We start from the raw sequence: 20,210 nt of genomic DNA on the forward strand, positions 1-20,210 counted from the left end.
GCAGAATTAATATTGTCAAAATGGCCATACTACCAAAGTGCTACACAGATTCAGTGCAATTCCAATTAAAAATCCCAATGACGTACCTTACAGAAATAGAGCAAGCCATTATGAAATTCATCTGGAAGAATAAGAAACCCAGAATAGCTAAAGCAATCCTTAGCAGGAAGAATGAAACAGGGGGTATCGCAATACCAGAACTTCAACTATACTACAAAGCAATAGTAACAAAAACAGCATGGTATTGGCACCAAAATAGACAGGTAGATCTATGGTACAGAATAGAGGACATGGACACAAACCCAAATAAATACAATTTTCTCATACTAGACAAAGGTGCCAAAAATATGCAATGGAGAAAAGATAGCCTCTTCAACAAATGGTGCTGGGAAAACTGGAAAACCATATGCAACAGAATGAAATTAAACTCTATAATCTGTGTAGCATCTATGGGCTCTGTAACCTCTATTGCTTGCCCAACTTCTATGATTTGCGTAACAGAAGTTCCTCAAGTAGAGTATACATGAACGGAGTCGCTCTTATCACCTTAGAATCCTCTGTGGCCTCCATAGCCTCTATAAACTGAGTAGCATCTATAAACTGTGTAGTTTCTGTGATCACTGAAACCTCTTTGGCATGAGTAGCCTCTAAGTCTCTATGGCCTGAATAGCCTCTGTGACCGAGTAGATTTATAACTTGCAAAGCTTTTTTGTCAAGCACTGTTACCTTCCTAGCATCTGTAACCTGCATAGCCTCTATGACCAGTGAAGCATTTATTGCCTGAGCAGATGTAAAGGTTAAGGGCCAGCTATAAAGGTTAAGGGGAGAGCAAATAAAGAGGTAAGCACACAAGACAGCATACAGAAAAAAGTGGCTTCCATGGGAAATCCAGTTCCATTTTATTATCTACTCCAGGGTTATATCAGGTTGCATTTGGGCAGTTAGCTTTGCACATATGCAGATCATATAATGAATATGAATATGATCTTGCTTGCTTCTCAGAGTCCACTAATACCAAATATTTTTATAATAAGATAGTGTCTCCAGGCCTCAAGGACAGGAGTTGCAAAATGTTTCTAAGCCAGCCAAACAGAAGGCCTTATTGTCCTGAGGAGTGTGCTCACTCAAGGACTTACGCTTCTGTGTACTTTGTCATGACCTGAATCTCTACGAGTAGATACTTTGGCCTGCTTACCCTTGATCACCTGAATAGCCTCTATAGATTAAGAACTCGCATGATCTGAGTGTTATAGCTTCTATGACCCGAGTAACCTTCTTAGACTGAGTGACCTCTATGCTCTATGAATTGTGTTGTCTTATTGACCATAGTAGATTTTATTACTGCATTCAAGACAATGATCTTTGTATTTCTATGACTTGTGTAGTCCCTATGACTTGAGTAGTTTTTATGGTCACTGGAGTCTCTAGACTAAAGACCCTCTATGACCTGTTTGAGTTCTGTGACCTGTGTTCTGTTACCAGTTGACTTTATGACCTGCATAGACTCTATGGCCTGAATAAATTCTATGACCTACATTGTGTCTACAAACTGCATAGACTCAATATCCTGAGTAGCTAAAATACCTTAGCAGCCCCTATGACCTGTGGAGCCTTTATAGTCTGAGTAACCCCTATGACAGTTATAGTATCTATGGACTCAATGACCTCTATTTCCTGTGAATGATATATGAACTAAGTAAACTTTAGTATCAATGTAACCTCTATGACCTAAGTAAACTTTATTACCTGTGTAACCTCTATGGCCTATGTAGCCTCCATGGTCTTCCTTGCATCTATGATGCAATTATCCTTTCCGACCTAGCATAGCCTCTATAGTGTTCATATACTCTATTACTTGAATAGGCACTATGGCCTGAGGCACGTGTAAGACCTGCATAACTTGTGTTACCAGCATAGTCTTTATACCCTGTGTAGTCTTTATGGCCTGAGTTGCCTGAATTATCTGAATAACCACTATGGCCTCTATAGAATCCATAGTTTCTGTGACCTACATACCCCAAATGACTTTAGTAGCTTTTATGACTTCTGTAGCCTCTATGACCTTAGAATTCTGTAGCCTAAGTAGCTTCTATGGCCCAAAGTAACCTCTGTGACTAGTGTAAAGTTTATGATACACAGCCTTTATGGCCTGAGTAGCCAGAATGACTTTAGTATCCCAATGACCTCCATATACTCTATGACAAGTGTTCTTCTGTGACCAGCATTGCCTTTATGACCTGCACAGAGTCTATGACCTGTGTGACTTCTATGGCCTGAGTATCTTTAAAGGTCTGCATAGCCTCTATGTCCAGAGTAGCCTAAATATCCTTAGTGGTCGATATAATTTGTGTAGTTTCTTTGGTTTCCTTAGCCTCTATGACCTAGGTAGACTATGACCTGCACAGCCTCTAAGATCTGAATAAGTCTTTATAGCATGAGTGGCCTAAGTGATCTCAGTATCCTTTATGATCTTCATAGCCACTAAAAACTTTATAGCCTTTTTTATCTTTTATTATCTGAACAGCCTAAAAAAGCTGTGTAGCTTTCATGGCCTCAGTAGTATAAAGTTCTGAGTACATCTTATGACCTGCAGAGAACCTATGACCTGAATAACTCATGGTATTGAGTACCTTATGATCTTCATGGTCTCTATACCATCAAAATCCTGTATTTTGTATAACCTGTTTTGTCTTTATGATATTCATAGCATCTTTGACCTGTGATCTTCCTTTCTCTCCATAGCCTTTATGACTTACACATCCTCTATCTTCTCTGAAGCCACTATGAACTTTGTATAATTTATGGCCTAATTATCCATTATTCCTTGCATAACCTCTATGACCTGAATAATCTGTATCAACCGAGTAGAAGACTCTGTGGTTTGGGTAATCTCTATGGCCTGCACAGCTTTTATGACCTACGTAGCATTTGTTTTGAGTAGCGTAAATGACCTTAGTAGCTACATGACCTGTATCACCTCTATTGCCTAAGAAGTCACTATAACCTGAATATTTTCCATGACTTGCATAGACTCTATGACCTGAGTAGCACCTATGACCAGTACATTCCCTATGTCCTTGTACTATCTTAGAACTGCATTGTCTTTATGGCCTGCAAAACTTCTATGACCTGTATCGCTTCTATGGCCTGATTAGACTCTATGAACTTTGTAGTCTTGGTGACCTGAATAATTCCTATAGTATTCTTGTGTCTATGGCCTGTTAAATGACCTATGTAGTTTCTATGACCTCAGTAGCCCCTCTGACCTTTGGAGCCTCAATTATGAAGTATCCTCTATGACTTGTCCAATCACTGAGACTTGTGTAGTCTCAATAGTCTGAGTAGCCTTAATTTCCTTAGTATACTCAGTGACTAGCATACCTTCTATAATCCGCATAGCTTCTATGACCTGTGTTGCCTCTGTATTCTGAGTGTCCTCAAGGATTTGTATAACCTCTATGACCTGTGTAGTGTAAGTAACATCAATAATATCTAAGACCTGTGTCTTCCTTATAACCTGAGTAGTTCTTAATACTTGCTAAGTATCTATGGCCTGAATAATCTCTATTGCCTGCCTCTGTGATTTGCACAGGATGTGACTTCAGAAGCTTAAATGATATTGGTAACCACTATGACATGTAGCCTCAATGATCTGAGTAACCTCTATGACCTGTGCAACATCTAAGTCCTGCATATTTGCAATAACCTTTATAGTCTCTATAATCTTCATAGACCTCATAGCCTCAGTAGCCTAAATGCCCTGAGTAGTCTCTATGGCATCGTAGCCACTATGATCTGTGTGACCTCTATTACCAAGAAACTCTGAAACCTGTATAGCCTTCATGGTTTGAGTACCCTAATTGATCTGAGTAGCTTCTATGACTTGCCTCTCCCCAGTTATCTGAGTACTTTGTTTTTATTGTAAAAATTGGGACACATGTTGCTTCAGTTTGATCAAGGAGTAAAAGCATACCATTTGCATATTCATATATTTACATACAGTAATGATGTTTGATTCATTCCGTTATTTTTTTCCTTCCCCCCACCCCTCCTGCCTCTCTTTTCCCTCTATACAGTCCCTCCTTCCTCCATTCTGGTCCCCCTCCCACCCCCCCATTAAGTGTCATCATCCGCTTATCAGTGAGATCATTCCTCTTTTGGATTTTTGAGATTGGCTTATCTCACTTAGCATGATATTCTTCCATTTGCCTGCAAATGCGATAATTTTATTATTCTTTATAGCTGAGTAATATTCCATTGTATATATATATATATATATATATATACCACAGTTTCTTTCTCCATTCATCAATTGAAGGGCATCTAGACTGGTTCCATAGCCTGGCTATTGTGAATTGAGCCGCTATGAACATTGATGTGGCTGTATCTCTGTAGTGTGCTGATTTTAAGTCCTTTTGGGTATAGGCCGAGGAGTGGGATAGCTGGATCAAATGGTAGGTCCATTCCAAGTTTTCTAAGGAATCTCCACACTGCTTTCCAGAGTGGTTGCACTAATTTGCAATCCGACCAGCAATGTATGAGTGTCCCTTTTTCCCCACATCCTCTCCAACACCTATTGTTGCTTGTATTCTTGATAATCGCCATTCTAATTGGGGTGAGATGGAATCTTACTGTAGTTTTGATTTGCATTTCTCTTATTATTAAAGATGTTGAACATTTTTTCTTTTTTTTGAAAACAGTTTTTTTTTATTGTAAACAAATGGGATACATGTTGTTTCTCTGTACATGGCGTAAAGGCATACCATTTGTGTAATCATAAATTTACATAGAGTAATGTTGTTTGATTCATTCTGTTATTTTTCCCTTCCCCCCACCCCTCCCACCCCTCTTTACCCTCTATACAGTACTTCCTTCTACATACTTGCCCCCCTCCCTAACCCGAACTCTAACCCTACACTAACCCTTCCCTCCCCCCCATTATGTGTCATCCTCCACTTATTAGCGATATCATTCATCCTTTGACTTTTTGAGATTGGCTTATCTCACTTAGCATGATATTCTCCAATTTCATCCATTTGCCTGCAAATGCCATAATTTTATCATTCTTTATAGCTGAGTAATATTCCATTGTATATATATATACCACAGTTTCTTTATCTACTCATCAATTGAAGGGCATCTAGGTTGGTTCCACAGTCTGGCTATTGTGAATTGAGCAGCTATGAACATTGATGTGGCTGTATCTCTGTAGTATGCTGATTTTAAGTCCTTTGGGTATAGGCCAAGGAGTGGGATAGCTGGGTCAAATGGTGGTTCCATTCCAAGTTTTCTAAGGAATCTCCACACTGCTTTCCAGAGTGGCTGCACTAATTTGCAGCCACACCAGCAATGTATGAGTGTACCTTTCTCCCCACATCCTCGCCAACACCTGTTGTTGCTCGTATTCTTGATAATCGCCATTCTAATTAGGGTGAGATGGAATCTTAGGGTGGTTTTGATTTGCATTTCTCTTATTACTAGAGATGTTGAACATTTTTCCATATGTTTGTTGATTGCTTGTAGATCTTCTTCTGTGAAGTGTCTATTCATTTCCTTAGCCCATTTGTTGACTGGATTATTTGAATTCTTGGAGTAGAGTTTTTTGAGTTCTTTATAGATTCTGGAGATTAGTGCTCTATCTGAACTATGATTGGCAAAGATATTCTCCCACTCTGTAGGCTCTTTCTTCGCATTGCTGATAGTTTCCTTTGCTGAGAGAAAGCTTTTTAGTTTGAATCTATCCCAGTGGTTGATTCTAGCTTTTATTTCTTGTGCTATGGGAGTCCTGTTAAGGAAGTCTGATCCTAGACCAACAAGGTGAAGATTTGGACCTACTTTTTCTTCTATAATCTGCAGGGTCTCTGGTCTGATTCCGAGGTCCTTAATCCATTTTGAGTTGAGTTTCATGCATGGTGAGAGATATGGGTTTAGTTTCATTCTGTTGCATATGGATTTCCAGTTTTCCCAGCACCATTTGTTGAAGAGGCTACCTTTTCTCCATTGCATATTTTTGGCACGTTTGTCTAGTATGAGAACATTGTATTTATTTGGGTTTGTGTCCGGGTCCTCTATTCTGCACCATTGATCTACCTTTCTATTTTGGTACCAATACCATGCCGTTTTTGTTACTATTGCTTTGTAGTAGAGTTGAAGATCTGGTATTGCAATACCCCCTGTTTCACTCTTCCTGCTAAGGATTGCTTTAGCTATTCTGGGTTTCTTATTCTTCCAGATGAATTTCATAATTGCTTGCTCTATTTCTGTAAGGTACGTCATTGGGATTTTAATTGGAATTGCATTGAATTTGTATAGAATTTTAGGTAGTATGGCCATTTTGACAATATTAATTCTTCCTATCCAAGAACATGGAAGATCTTTCCATCTTCTAAGGTGTTCTTTAATTTCTTTCTTTAGTGTTGTATAGTTCTCATTGTAGAGGTCTTTCACCTCTTTTGTGAGATTGATTCCCAAGTATTTTATTTTTTTCGAGGCTATTTTGAATGGGGTAGTTTTCCTAATTTCTCTTTCTGAAGATTCATCACTTATGTATAAAAATGCGTTGGATTTATGGGCATTGATCTTGTAACCTGCTGCTTTACTGAATTCACTTATGAGGTCTAAGAGTTGGAATTTCCAGGTTCCTCTAAATATATAATCATGTCATCAGCGAACAGAGATAGTTTGAGTTCTTCTTTTCCAATTCGTATCCCATTAATTTCTTTGGTTTGTCTAATTGCTCTGGCTAGAGTCTCAAGAACGATGTTGAATAGAAGTAGTGAAAGAGGGCATCCCTGCCTTGTTCCAGTTTTTAGGGGGAATGCTTTCAGTTTTTCACCATTTAGAATGATATTAGCCATGGGTTTAGCACAAATGGCCTTTACAATGTTAAGGAATGTTCCCACTATCCCTATTTTTTCTAGTGTTTTGAGCATGAAGGGGTGCTGTATTTTATCAAAAGCTTTTTCTGCATCTATTGAAATAATCATGTGATTCTTGACTTTAAGTCTATTAATATGGTGAATTACGTTTATTGATTTTCTGATGTTGAACCAACCTTGCATCCCTGGGATGAAACCCACTTGTTCATGGTGCACTATCTTTTTAATATGTTTTTGTATGCGATTTGCTAAAATTTTGTTGAGAATTTTTGCGTCAATGTTCATTAAGGATATTGGTCTGAAATTTTCTTTCCTCGATGTATCTCTCTCTGGTTTAGGTATCAGTGTGATATTGGCTTCATAGAATGAGTTTGGGAGGGTTCCCTCCTCTTCTATTTTATGGAATACTTTGAGAAGTATTGGAATGAGCTCTTCTTTAAAGGTTTTGTAGAACTCGGCTGAGAACCCATCTGGTCCCGGACTTTTCTTTGTTGGTAAGCTTTTGATGACTTCTTCTTCTATTTCAGTACTTGAAATTGGTCTATTTAAATTGTGTATGTCTTCCTCGTTCAGTTTAGGCAATTCATATGTCTCTAGAAACCTGTTGATGTCTCAAAATTTTCTATTTTGTTGGAGTATAGATTTTCAAAATAGCTTCTAATTATGTTTTGTATTTCAATCCTGTCTGTTGTGATATTTCCTTGTTCATTCCGAATTTTAGTGATTTGGGTTTTCTCTCGTCTTCTCTTCGTTAGTGTGGCTAAAGGTTTATCAATTTTGTTTATTTTTTCGAAGAACCAACTATTTATTTTGTCAATTTTTGTATTGTTTCTTTTGTTTCAATTTCATTGATTTCAGCTCTGAGTTTAACTATTTCCTGTCTTCTACTACTTTTGGTGCTGTTCTGTTCTTCCTTTTCTAGGGCTTTGAGCTATAGTGTTAGGTTGTTTATTTGTTGAGTTTTACTTCTTTTATTAAATGCGCTCCATGAAATAAATTTCCCTCTAAGTACTGCTTTCATAGTGTCCCAGAGATTTTGATATGATGTTTCTTTGTTCTCATTTACCTCTAAGAATTTTTTAATTTCCTTCCTAATATCTTCTGTTATCCATTCATCATATAATCTCATATTGTTTAATCTCCAGATGTTGGAATAGTTTCTGTGTTTCACTCTTTCATTTATTTCTAACTTCAATCCATTATGATCTGATAGAATACATGGTAGTGTCTCTATCTTCTTGTATTTGCTAACATTAGCTTTGTGGCATAATATGTGGTCTATTTTAGAGAAGGATCCATGTACTGCTGAGAAGAAAGTGTATTCGCTCTTGGTTGGATGGTATATTCTATAAATGTCCGTTAAGTCTAAATTATTGATTGTGCTAGTGAGATCCATGGTTTCTTTGTTCAATTTTTGTCTGGAAGATCTGTCCAGTGGTGAGAGAGGCATGTTAAAATCACCTAGTATTATTGTGTTATGGTCTATTTGGTTTCTGAAATTGAGAAGGATTTGTTTGACATACATGGATGAGCCACTGTTTGGGGCATAGATGTTTATGATTGTTATATCTTGCTGATTTATGCTTCCCTTAAGCAGTATGAAATGACCTTCTTTATCCCTTCTGACTAACTTTGGCTTGAAGTCCATATTATCTGAAATGAGGATGGATACTCCAGCTTTTTTGCTGATTCCATGTGCATGGCATGTTTTTCCCCATCCTTTCACCTTTAGTCTATGGGTATTTTTTCTATGAGGTGAGTCTCTTGTAGGCAACATATTGTTGGATCCTTCTTTTTAATCCAATCTGCCAGTCTATGTCTTTTGATTGATGAATTCAGGCCATTAACATTCAGGGTTATTATTGAGATATGATTTGGTTGCCCGGTCATATGGTTCATTTTTAAAATTTTATTAATTTATTTGACACTACTTGGTTCCTCTTTTATTTGACAATTCCATTAGGATAATTCCTCCCTTTGCTGATTTGCTTCTTTGTTTTTCATCTCTTCCTCATGGAATACTTTGCTGAGAATGTTCTGTAATGCTGGCTTTCTTTTTGTAAATTCTTTTAGCTTTTGCTTATCATGGAAGGATTTTATTTCATTGTCAAATTTGAAGGTAAGTTTTGCTGGGTATAAGATTCTTGGTTGGCATCCATTTTCTTTCAGGGCTTGAAAAATGTTGTTCCAGGCCCTTCTAGCTTTTAGGGTCTGGATTGAAAAATCTGCTGATATCCGTATTGTTTTGCCCCTGAATGTAATTTGGTTCTTTTCTCTCACAGCCTTTAAAATTCTGTCTTTATTTTGAATGTTAGGTATTTTCATTATAATGTGCCTTGATGTGGGTCTGTTGTAATTTTGTGTATTTGGAGTCCTATAAGCCTCTTGAACTTGATTTTCCATTTCATTCTTCAGATTTGGGAAATTTTCTGATATTATTTCATTGAATAGATTGTTCATTCCTTTGGTTTGTTTCTCTAGGCCTTCCTCAATCCCAATAATTCTTAAATTTGGCCTTTTCATGATATCCCATAGTTCTTGGAGATTCTGTTCATGATTTCTTACCATCTTCTCTGTTTGTTCAACTTTGTTTTCAAGGTTAAATATTTTGTCTTCAATGTCTGAGGTTCTGTCTTCCAGGTGTTCTATCCTATTGGATATGCTTTCTATGGAGTTCTTAATTTGGTTTATTGTTTCCTTCATGTCAAGGATTTCTGTTTGGTTTTTTTTCAATATCTCTAACTCTTTATTGAAATGATCTTTTGCTTCCTGTAATTGCTCTTTTAACTGTCGATTGGTGCGATCGTTCAATGCTTGCATTTGCTCTTTCATCTCACCGTTTGCTTCTCTGATCATTTTAATTATGTACATTCTGAACTCCTTTTCTGTCATTTCTTCTGCCATGCTGTCATTGGGTTTTATTGATGTAACATCTAGATTCGTTTGCAGCATTTTCTTTCCTTGTTTTCTCATATTGTTCAGGTATCAGTGGACCGCTGAGATATTGCAGATTTCCTCTATTGACTTACAATGTCCCTGAAGATTTCTATATATATCCCCCCTTAGCCTTCAGTAGGCTGAAGTCTTGGAGGAAGTTGATAATGCGGTGCTCCACAAGGAAGCTGCCTCTCTAGGAGTGGTGGCCTTCAGGTGGGGTATAATCCCTGCTAGTGGGCAGAGGTGCCTCCACTTGTTAACCAATGGTCATCCAAAGGGGACCTAGGCTGCGGGCTGAGGCAAGGCCTGTTTGGGCCTGAGTCTCTGGGTTTACTGTCCTTGTGGGGAAACCTCACCCAGCAGGGAAGACTCACCCGGTGGGGAGGTCTCGCTGGTCAGTTCCCTCCTAGAGGTTCCCCTCAATTTACAGCTACCGCCTGGGCTGGGCTGCCTTCCTCTGCAAAGTTCCCAAGGGCCCAGCCCTACCTCCTGGGCCTGGGAGCCTCACCCTTCGCAGATGACCCTCCTTAGGCTGCCCTTCCTCAGAAAATCTGCCTGCAGGCCTGGAACCTTCGCTCCGCCCTAAGCCTGTCTCTGTGCGGCTCTTCCACCCAGAAACCTCCTAGATCCTGGGACCCTGCTCTGCACCTAATCGCCTCGCTGTGTGGCCCCTCCTCTGAGCAGCCACCTGGGGCCCCGAACAATCGCTCTGAGTCCCAGAGACCTGCCACAGGCCTCTTCCTCCAGACAGCTGCCCAGTATTCCGGTGCGGTCACTAGGAGTCCAAGAAACTCACTTCGTGTCTCCTCCTCCCACCAACCACCCGTAGCCCGGGGCAATCAATCACTCCGAGTCGAAGTGACCCTCCCTGTTCCTCCTCCTTCTCTAGATAACCCCCCGGGTGTTCAGGAGCAGTTGCTCTGAGTGGCTCTGAATCCACGTGACCCGCTGCACGGGTCCTCTGGGCAACCGCCCGGAGCTCTGGTGTGGCCACTCAAGACCAAGCGACCCACCACGCTTCTCCTCCAGGCAGCCCCCCTATGTTCAGGCGCTGTCACTTGAAGTCCAAACAACTCACCACTCGCCTTCTCCTCTGAGCAGCCGCCTGGAGCGCTAATGCAGTCACTGCAAGTCCAAACGACCCGCCGCATTCCTCCTCCTCCTCCTCCTCCTCCTCCGGGCAGGCCCCGGTGTTCAGAAGTGGTCTGAGTCCAAACAGCTCGCCACGCAGCCCCTCCTCTGGCAACCGCCTGTTGCTCTGGTGCAGTCACTCCAAATCCAAGTGGCCACGTTCCTCCTCTTCCTCCTCAGGGCAGGCCCCGGTGTCCTGAGTCCACACAGCTCTCCTCGCCACTCCTCCCCTGGACAGCCGCCAGAGCCCCAGTGGTGGCTCCGAGTCCCAGCGCTGTGCCGAGCGGCCTCCTATACGGCGCTCCCAGTTGTCTGAGTTCACTGCTCCACCGGGGGGAGGGGCGTCTCGCCGGCAGCTCTACTTCACAAGTTCCCTGCATTCCGGGACCACCGTCCTATCTGGGACGCCTTCCCAATGGGTGAGAGTCACCCGGCTGCTTTGAGTTGGTCCCAAGTGTCTCAATATCTCCTCTTTTGAATCCTGAGTCCTGGAGCAACATGAAATGCAGCCACCCTCTAGGCCGCCATCTTGAAACCCCCGAACATTTTTTCATATATCTGTTGATTGCTTGTAGATCTTCTTCTGTGTAGTGTCTGTTCATTTCCTTAGCCCATTTGCTGATTGGGTTATTTGTGTTCTTGGTGTAGAGTTTTTTGAGTTCTTTATATATTCTGGAAATTAGCACTCTATCTGATGTATGAGTGGCAAAGATATTCTCCCACTCTGTAGGTTCTCTCTTAGCATGGCTAATAGCTTCCTTTGCTGAGAGAAAGCTATTTAGTTTGAATCTATCCCAGTTATTGATTCTTGCTTTTATTTCTTGTGCTATGGGAGTCCTGTGAAGGAAGTTGGATCCTAAGCCAACAAGTTGAAGATTTGGACCTACTTTTTCTTCTATAATCTGCAGGGTCTCTGGTCTGATTTCAAATTCCTTGATCCATTGTGAGTTGAGTTTTGTGCAGGGTGAAAGATAGGGGTTTAGTTTCATTCTGTTGCATATGGATTTCCAGTTTTCCCAGCACCATTTGTTGAAGAGGCTATCTTTTCTCCATTGCATATTTTTGGCACCTTTGTCTAGTATGAGAAAATTGTATTTATTTGGGTTTGTGTCCGTGTCCTCTATTCTGTACCATAGATCTATCTATTTTGGTGCCAATACCATGCTGTTTTTGTTACTATTGCTTTGTAGTATAGTTGAAGTTCTGGTATTGCGATACCCCCTGTTTCATTCTTCCTGCTAAGGATTGCTTTAGCTATTCTGGGTTTCTTATTCTTCCTGATAAATTTCATGATTGCTTGCTCTATTTGTGTAAGGTACGTCATTGGGATTTTTAATTGGAATTGCATTGAATCTGTACAGCACTTTTGGTAGTATGGCCATTTTGACAATATTAATTCTGCCTATCCAAGAACATGGGAGATCTTTCCATCTTCTAAGGTCTTCCTTAATTTCTTTCTTCAACGTTTTGTAGTTTTCATTGTAGAGATCTTTTACCTCTTTGGTTAGATTGATGCCCAAGTATTTTATTTTTTTTTTTGAGGCTATTGCAAATGGAGTTGTTTTCCTCATTTCCCTTTCAGCTGTTTCATCGCTTGCATATAAAAATGCTTTAGATTTGTGCGTGTTGATTGTATAGCTTGCTATTTTGCTGAATTCATTGATGAGGTCTAGAAGTTTTCTGGAGGAGGCTTTTGGATCCTCTAAATATGGAATCATGTCATCCGCAAATAGTGACAGCTTAAGTTCCTCTTTTCCTATTCGTATCCCTTTAATTTCTTTAGTCTGCCTAATTGCTCTGGCTAGAGTTTCGAGGACAGTGTTGAATAGAAGTGGTGAAAGAGGACATCCCTGTCTTGTTCCCGTTTTTAAAGGTTTCAATTTTAAATGGTTTTTTAAATGGTTTCAATTTTTCTCTGTTAAGAATGATGTTGGCCATGGGCTTAGCATAAATAGCCTTTACAATGTTCAGGTATGTTCCTACTATCCCTATTTTTTCTAGTGTTTTGAGCATGAAGGGGTGTTGTATTTTGTCAAATGCTTTTTCTGCGTCAATCGAGATAACCATATGATTCTTATCCTTGTCTATTGATATGATGGATTATGTTTATTGATTTACGAATGTTGAACCATCCTTGCATTCCAGGAATGAACCCCACTTGATCGTGGTGCACAATTTTCCTAATATGTTTTTGGATACGGTTTGCCAATATTTTCTTAAGGATCTTTGCATCTATATTCATCAAGGAAATTTTCTTTCCTTGATGTGTCTTTTCCTGGTTTGGGTATGAGGGTGATATTAGCTTCATAGAATGAGTTTGGTAGGGTACCCTCCTTTTCTATTTCCTGGAATACTTTGAGAGGTATTGGAATGAGTTCTTCTTTGAAGGTCTTGTAGAACTCTGCTGAGAATTCGTCTGGTGCTGGGCTTTTCTTGGATGGTAGATTTGTAATGGCTTCTTCTATTTCATTGCTTGATATTGATCAGTTTAAATCGTGTATGTCCTCCTGGTTCAGTATGGGAGGAGCATATGTCTCTAGAAATTTGTCAATGTCTTCAGTAGTTTCTCTTTTGTTGGAATACAGATTTTCAAAGTAGCTTCTCATTATGTTCTGTATCTCAGTGGTGTCTGTTGTGATACTTCCTTTTGCATAATGTGTTTTATTAATTTGAGTCTTCTCTCTCCTTCTCTTTGTTAGTGTGGCTAAGGGTTTATCTATTTTGTTGACTTTCTCAAAGAACCAACTTTTTGTTATGTCAAATTTTTGAATAGTTTCTTTTGTTTCAATTTCATTGATTTCAGCTCTGATTTTAATTATTTCCTGTCTTCTACTACTTTCGCTGTTATTGTGTTCTTCCTTTTCTAGGGCTTCGAGCTGTAACGTTAGGTCACTTAATTGTTGACTTTTCATTCTTTTCTGGAATGGGCTCCATGCAATGAATTTTCCTCTTAGTACCACTTTCATAGGTCCCAGAGATTTTGATATGTTGTATCATCATTCTCATTGACCTCTAAGTATTTTTTAATCTCCTCCCTGATGTTTTTTGTTATCCATGTTTCATTCAACAGCGTATTATTTAGTCTCCATGTGTTGGAGTAATTTCCTTTTATTATTTTGTCATTGATTTCTACTCTCAGTCCATTATGATCTGATAGAACACAAGGCAGTATCTCTATCTTTTTTGCATTTCCTAAGGGCTGCTTTGTGGCATAACATATGGTCTATTTTTGAGAAGGTTCCATGTGCTGCTGAGAAGAAAGTGTATCTGCTCATTGATGGATGGAATATTCTATATATGTCTATTGTCTAGGTTTTTGATTGTGTTATTGAGTTCTATGGTTTCTTTGGTTGGATTTTGTTTGGAAGATGTATCTAGTGGTGACAGCGGTGTGTTAAAGTCGCCCAGAATTATTGTGTTGTGGTCTATGTGATTCTTGAAATTAAGAAGGATTTGTTTGATGTACATGGATGCACCATTGTTTGGGGCATAAATATTTACTATCGTTATGTCTTCCTAATTTATGGTTCCCTTAAGCAGTATGAAATGTCCTTCTTTTTCCCTTCTGACTAACTTTAGCTTGAAGTCCACTTTATCTGATATAAGGATGGAAACCCCTGCTTTTTTACTGAGTCCATGTGTGTGGTAGGTTTTTTCCCATCCTTTCACTTTTAGTCTGTGGACGTCTTTTTCTATGAGATGAGTGTCTTGCAGGCAGCATATTGTTGGGTCTTTCTTTTTATTCCATTCTGCCAGTCTATGTCTTTTGATTGATGAGTTTAGGCCATTAACATTCAGGTTTATTATTGAGAAATGATTTGTATTCCCAGTCATTTGGCTTATTTTTGGCTTGGTTTCTCCTTTGAGTGCTTTTTCTCCAAGGTAGTTCTTCATTTTGCTGACTTCTATTGATTTTTTCATATCCTCCTCATGGAATATTTTGTTGAGAAAATTCTGTAGTGCAGGCTTTCTATTTGTAAATTCTTTTAACTTATGTTTATCATGGAAGGATTTAATTTCATCTTCAAATATGAAGGTTAGTTTTGCTAGGTATAGGATTCTTGGTTGGCAACCATGTTCTTTCAGAGCTTGAAATATGTTGGTCCAGGCCCTTCTAGCTTTTAGAGTCTGGGTTGAAAAGTCAGCTGCTATCCATATTGGTCTCCCCCTATATGTAATCTGATGCTTGTCTCTCACGGCTTTCAAAATCCTATCTTTATTTTGAATGTTAGGCATTTTCATTACAATGTGCCTTGGTGTGGATTTGTTGTGATTCTGTGCATTTGGTGTTCTGTAAGCCTCTTGTATTTGATTTTCCATTTCATTCTTCAGGTTTGGGAAATTTTCTGATATTATTTCATTGAATAGGTTGTTCATTCCTTTGGTTTGTATCTCTGTGCCTTCCTCAATCCCAATAATTCTTAAATATGGTCTTTTCATGATGTCCCATAGTTCTTGAAGATTCTGATTCTGTCTTCCAAGTGGTCTAGTCTGTTGGTGATGCTTTCCATTGAGTTTTTTATTTGGTTTATTGTCTCCTTCATTTCATGGATTTCTGTTTGGTTTTTTTTTTTTTTTTTTTTTTGAGAATCTCTATCTCTTTGTTGAAATGATCTTTTGCTTCCTGCAGATGCTCTTTCAGCTTATTGGTATTATCATTCATTGCCTGCATTTGCTCTCTTATCTCATCCTTTGCTTCGCAAATCATCTTAATCATGTATAATCTGAAGTCCTTTTCTGACATTTCTTCTAACATACTGTCATTGGATTCTATTACTATAGAATCTGGATTTGTTTGGATCATTTTCTTCCCTTGTTTTTTCATGTTGTTCATGTATCTTCCCCTCTAGCGCTGCAGATCTGGGGTATTGCATATTTCCCCCTATAGGCTTATATTCGCCCTATAGGTTTCCAAAACCCTTTCTTTAAGGGGAGATCAATATTAGCAGTGCCTAAATCAGACACTATGCAATCCTAGACCAAATAGCCCCTATGGGGACAATAACAAAATTGTCATAATAAACAAAATGAGTTCAAATGTTATCTTCGATAAAACAAACAGGTTTACAATAATGTCTGCAGTTTCTAATGGAGGACAAAGAGGATGCAGAGGGATGAAGAATATGGCTGTTAATGGGATAATAAAAGAATATACAGAAGTTCTAGAAAACAGGGTGAGAGTGTAATCAAAAGAAATCGGATGTTAGCATGTAAATAAGGGAGAAAGAGACTCTGAGGGAACAGGTAAACAAAAGGAAAAGAAAGCAAGAAACGTAAAGAAATAAAAACTAATTTTTTTTAAAAAGGAGAAAAAAGAAAATCTACTGTATAACAGTCATATACTAATAAAACCTTCCAGTGTTCAGTAGCCTGATGTATGAGAGGTACCTGACAATGAGTTTCAAGCCTCCAGCAGGCGTCTCAGGATAGAATTTGCCCCACCCAAAGATCGGAGCTACAGCTTCCAGGATTATCCAAGATGGCTGCTCTGGCTTCCAAATGTGTTGGCAAATGCGGAGCTGCAGCTCAGGAGTGGACGTGGTCAGCTGGAGGTCCTGGAGACAGGATGCAGTTAGTCCGGCAGTGGTCCTGGAGGTTGGGTGTGTTTGGTGTGGTTGTGGGATCCAGGAGGCTGGGTGCAATCAGTTGTTCTGGATTCCCGGTGATAGGGTGCAGTCAGTTGGTCTGGGGGTTCTGGCAGCAGGGAGCAGTCAGTTGATGTGAGGGCCCCAGAGGCAGGGAGTGATCAGTCGGGCTGAGGGATCCTGGAGACGGGACTCAGTCCGGCCAGGAGTCCTACAGGGCCTGGCTGTTGTCTCAAAATGGTGGCTGCCATGTGTAATCAAACCTGCAGATACTGTAACAGTGAACTTCCAGGCAGTAGCAGGCAGCTGATTCTCCACTGGCGGTCTGCGGTCAGTCTGCTGGCAGCTGTCAGAAGATCGGGAGGTGAACCTCGAGCGTTGGGTGATGGATAGGGGTAAGGCAGGCGATGGACAGGTAAGAGGCAGGCAAATAGACGCCTGTCAGTGAGCAATCTGCTCTCAAAAAAGGCGTCGATATGCTGGCAGATTGCAGGTGATCACAGCAGACAAATGGGGTAAAGAGCAGGGGATCGATAAGCAGCAAAAACTGCCTCACCGAAAAACAGATATCCTCTGCTTGAATCCAGCGTTGCGGAGTGACAAGTAACACAGCCTCCCTCTAGTCCACCATCTTGGATCCACCTATCTGAGTACTTTTATGGATTGAGTAGATTCTATGAACTGTGTAGCTTCTATTTCCTGAGTAACCCCAAAGACTTGGGTAGCAATTTTGCTCTATGTAGCTAATATGACCTGGATAGCATATATAGATAGCCTTATTAGCTTCTAAAAGCTATGTAGCATTTTGGGCCTAAGAAATCTAAATACACTTGGTAGCCCATAGCACTTGTGCTGCCTCTAGAACCTGTATATCCTATAGGACTTTCATAGACTCTATGACCTGAATATTCTGTATGGCCTATGTAGTATCTATAGCCTGAGTTGCCTAAATGACTTTAGTGACATCTATGACCTGTGTAGCATGTATGTCCTCAGTAACCTCAATGACCTGAGCATACCCTATGAATAGCATAGCCTCTATTATCTGAATAGTGCCTATGACCTACATAGCTAATGTCTGATTAGTCTCTATTGCCTGAGTATACTCTATAATCTGATTAACTTCAATAAACTGAGTAGCTTCTGAATAGCTTAAACTACATGACCTGTATAGTCTCTCTAACTTGCATAACCTCTATGGCTTATGAATCTCTATGATCTGCAAAGGTTCTATTTTCTAATTAACCTCTATAGCTGTGCATCCTCTATGACCTGTGTAGTCTTTATTGTCTCAATAGCATAAGACCTCCATAACGTTTATGACCTCGGTTGCTACTATGACCTTAATGACTTCTATAGCTTGAGTAACTTTATTAACTGTGTAACCTCTACTACCTGCACATTCTCTATCAGTTGCAAATCTCTTTGATCTGCACAAAATTTTAGCTTTAATAGTCTAAGTTACCTGTGTAACCTCCTTGGGCGTAGTAGCCCAAAGGGCCATAGTAACCTCTGTGACCTGCAGAACTTCTATGATCTGCATAACCTCTATTTACCAAGGAAACTCTGTGGCCTGAGTAGCCACGATGACTTACACAGCCTCTATAACCTGTGTATTCTCTATAACCTATGAACTCTCTATTACCTACAAATCCTCTGTGGTCTGAGTGGTCTCCCTGGTCTCACAGTCTTTATTACGGTCTGAGCAGCCTCAATGAACTCAGTAGACTAATTAACTTCAATAGCACTAAGATCTTTGTACCATATATTGCATATAGCTTCTATGAACTGTGTAGATTGTATGACCTGCATGTTTCTATGTCCTGATTGTTCTCAGTGACCAGAATATCCTCTATCTTGAGTAGCCTAAGTGACCTTAATAACTCCTATGACCTGCAGAGCCTCAATGGTTTGCATAGCCTCTGTGATCAACATAGTCTATATGATATTAGTATCTTCTATAACCTGTCTTCTACCTATTGCCTCTATATCTCTATGACCTGAATGTTCTCTATGAACTGACTAGCCTCTATACCCACTATAACTTCTATGACCTGTGTAGTCTATTGATCTCTGTAGGGTCTATGTTCTGTATAATCTCTGTAGCCTGAGAAGCCTCTACGACCTAAGCAAGACTGTCTGGAATTAGTTGTCTTTAGTAACTGAGTAGCCCCTATGACCTCTGTAGAATGAACAGATTGAATAGCCTCATTGCCTGTGTACCCTCTTTGATGTGAGTATCCTCGGTGAACTGATTGGCATACCTCATAACCAGTATAACCTCTGTGATATTCATAGCCTATAGAACCTGAGTAGCCTACACAGTTGGCATAGACTCTATGACGTGTAAACTTTTCAGCCTGAGTACCCTAAATTACCTTCATGATTCAGTAGCCACTATGGTTGGGTAGCTTCGGTAGACTTAGTAGCCCCTATAAACTGCATTGCCCTTATGATCTATGCTGCCTTTATGGCCTTAGTAGCTTAAATGATCTTAGTAGCCCCTAAAGAGACCATAGTAACTCCAATAACCCACAGAGACTCTGTGACCTGCATAGCCTATATTACCTATGTAACCTCTATGGTCTCAGTGTCTTCAATAGCCTTCAAAGCTTCAATGGCCTGAGTAGCCTCTATGTACTGTGTAGCAGGGCTTTTATGACCTGCATAAACCATTTTATCTGCATAGCTTCTGTGGCCTTAGTAGCCTAAATGACCTTAGTAACCCCTATGACCTGTGAAGCCCCTATAACCTGAGTAGACTCTATAAACTGTGTAGTCTGTTTTCTGAGTAACCCAGTAACATGGGCAGCATCTATGTCCTGAGTAGGTTTATGTCTGTGTACCTGAGTAGACTATCCTGAGCGTCCTGTATCACCAGTGAAGCCTCATGGCCTTAGTAACCTCTGAGGTTGGTGTAGCCTCTATTTCCCTAGTATTTTCTATTACTTAATAGCTTCTGTAACTGAGTAGTTTCTATGACGTGAGTAACCTCTGTTACCAGAGTAATCACTATGACATGCATACCCTTCATTGTATATGTAGCCCCTATGATCTGTGTAGCATCAATGGACTGAGTATTCTCCATTGACTGTGTATCATCTATGACCTAAGTAACCTCTGGAGCTAGCATAGCCTACATGATCTGAGCAACCTCTAGTACCTGGGTTGCCTCTAGAACCTGTGTTGCTTCTGAGACCTGCATTGTCTCCATGACCTACATAGACTCTATATCCTGAGTAACCAAAATGACCTTAATAGCCACTATGACCTGTGTAGCTCCTATTCCTGAGCATCCTATATGATCTGAGCAGCAGTTCAATCTGCATAGAACTTGACTAGTCTCTACTGCTTGCATAACTTCTATGACCCAAGTAGGTTCTATGAACTGAGTAGCTTTTTTGACAAGTGTAAACTCTAAGATCTGTGCAGCCTCTTCTTCTGAGAAGGCTTTATGGCCTGCCCAGTCTATATAATTGCACAGTCTTTATAATTTTCGCATCATTTATGGCATGAATAACATAAATGACCTGTGTAGCATTTAACCTCTGCTTAGCCTCTATGACCTAAGTATCCTCAATTGACTTTCATAGCCTCCATATTCTGAAGAGCCTTCATAACCTTCATAGACTGTACCTGGAGTAGACTTTGTGTCTGCCCTGGACTGTATGGCATGAGT

The sequence above is a fragment of the Sciurus vulgaris genome, assembly GCF_902686455.1.
Source record: "Sciurus vulgaris genome assembly, chromosome: 9".
NCBI classification, from domain to species: domain Eukaryota; kingdom Metazoa; phylum Chordata; class Mammalia; order Rodentia; family Sciuridae; genus Sciurus; species Sciurus vulgaris.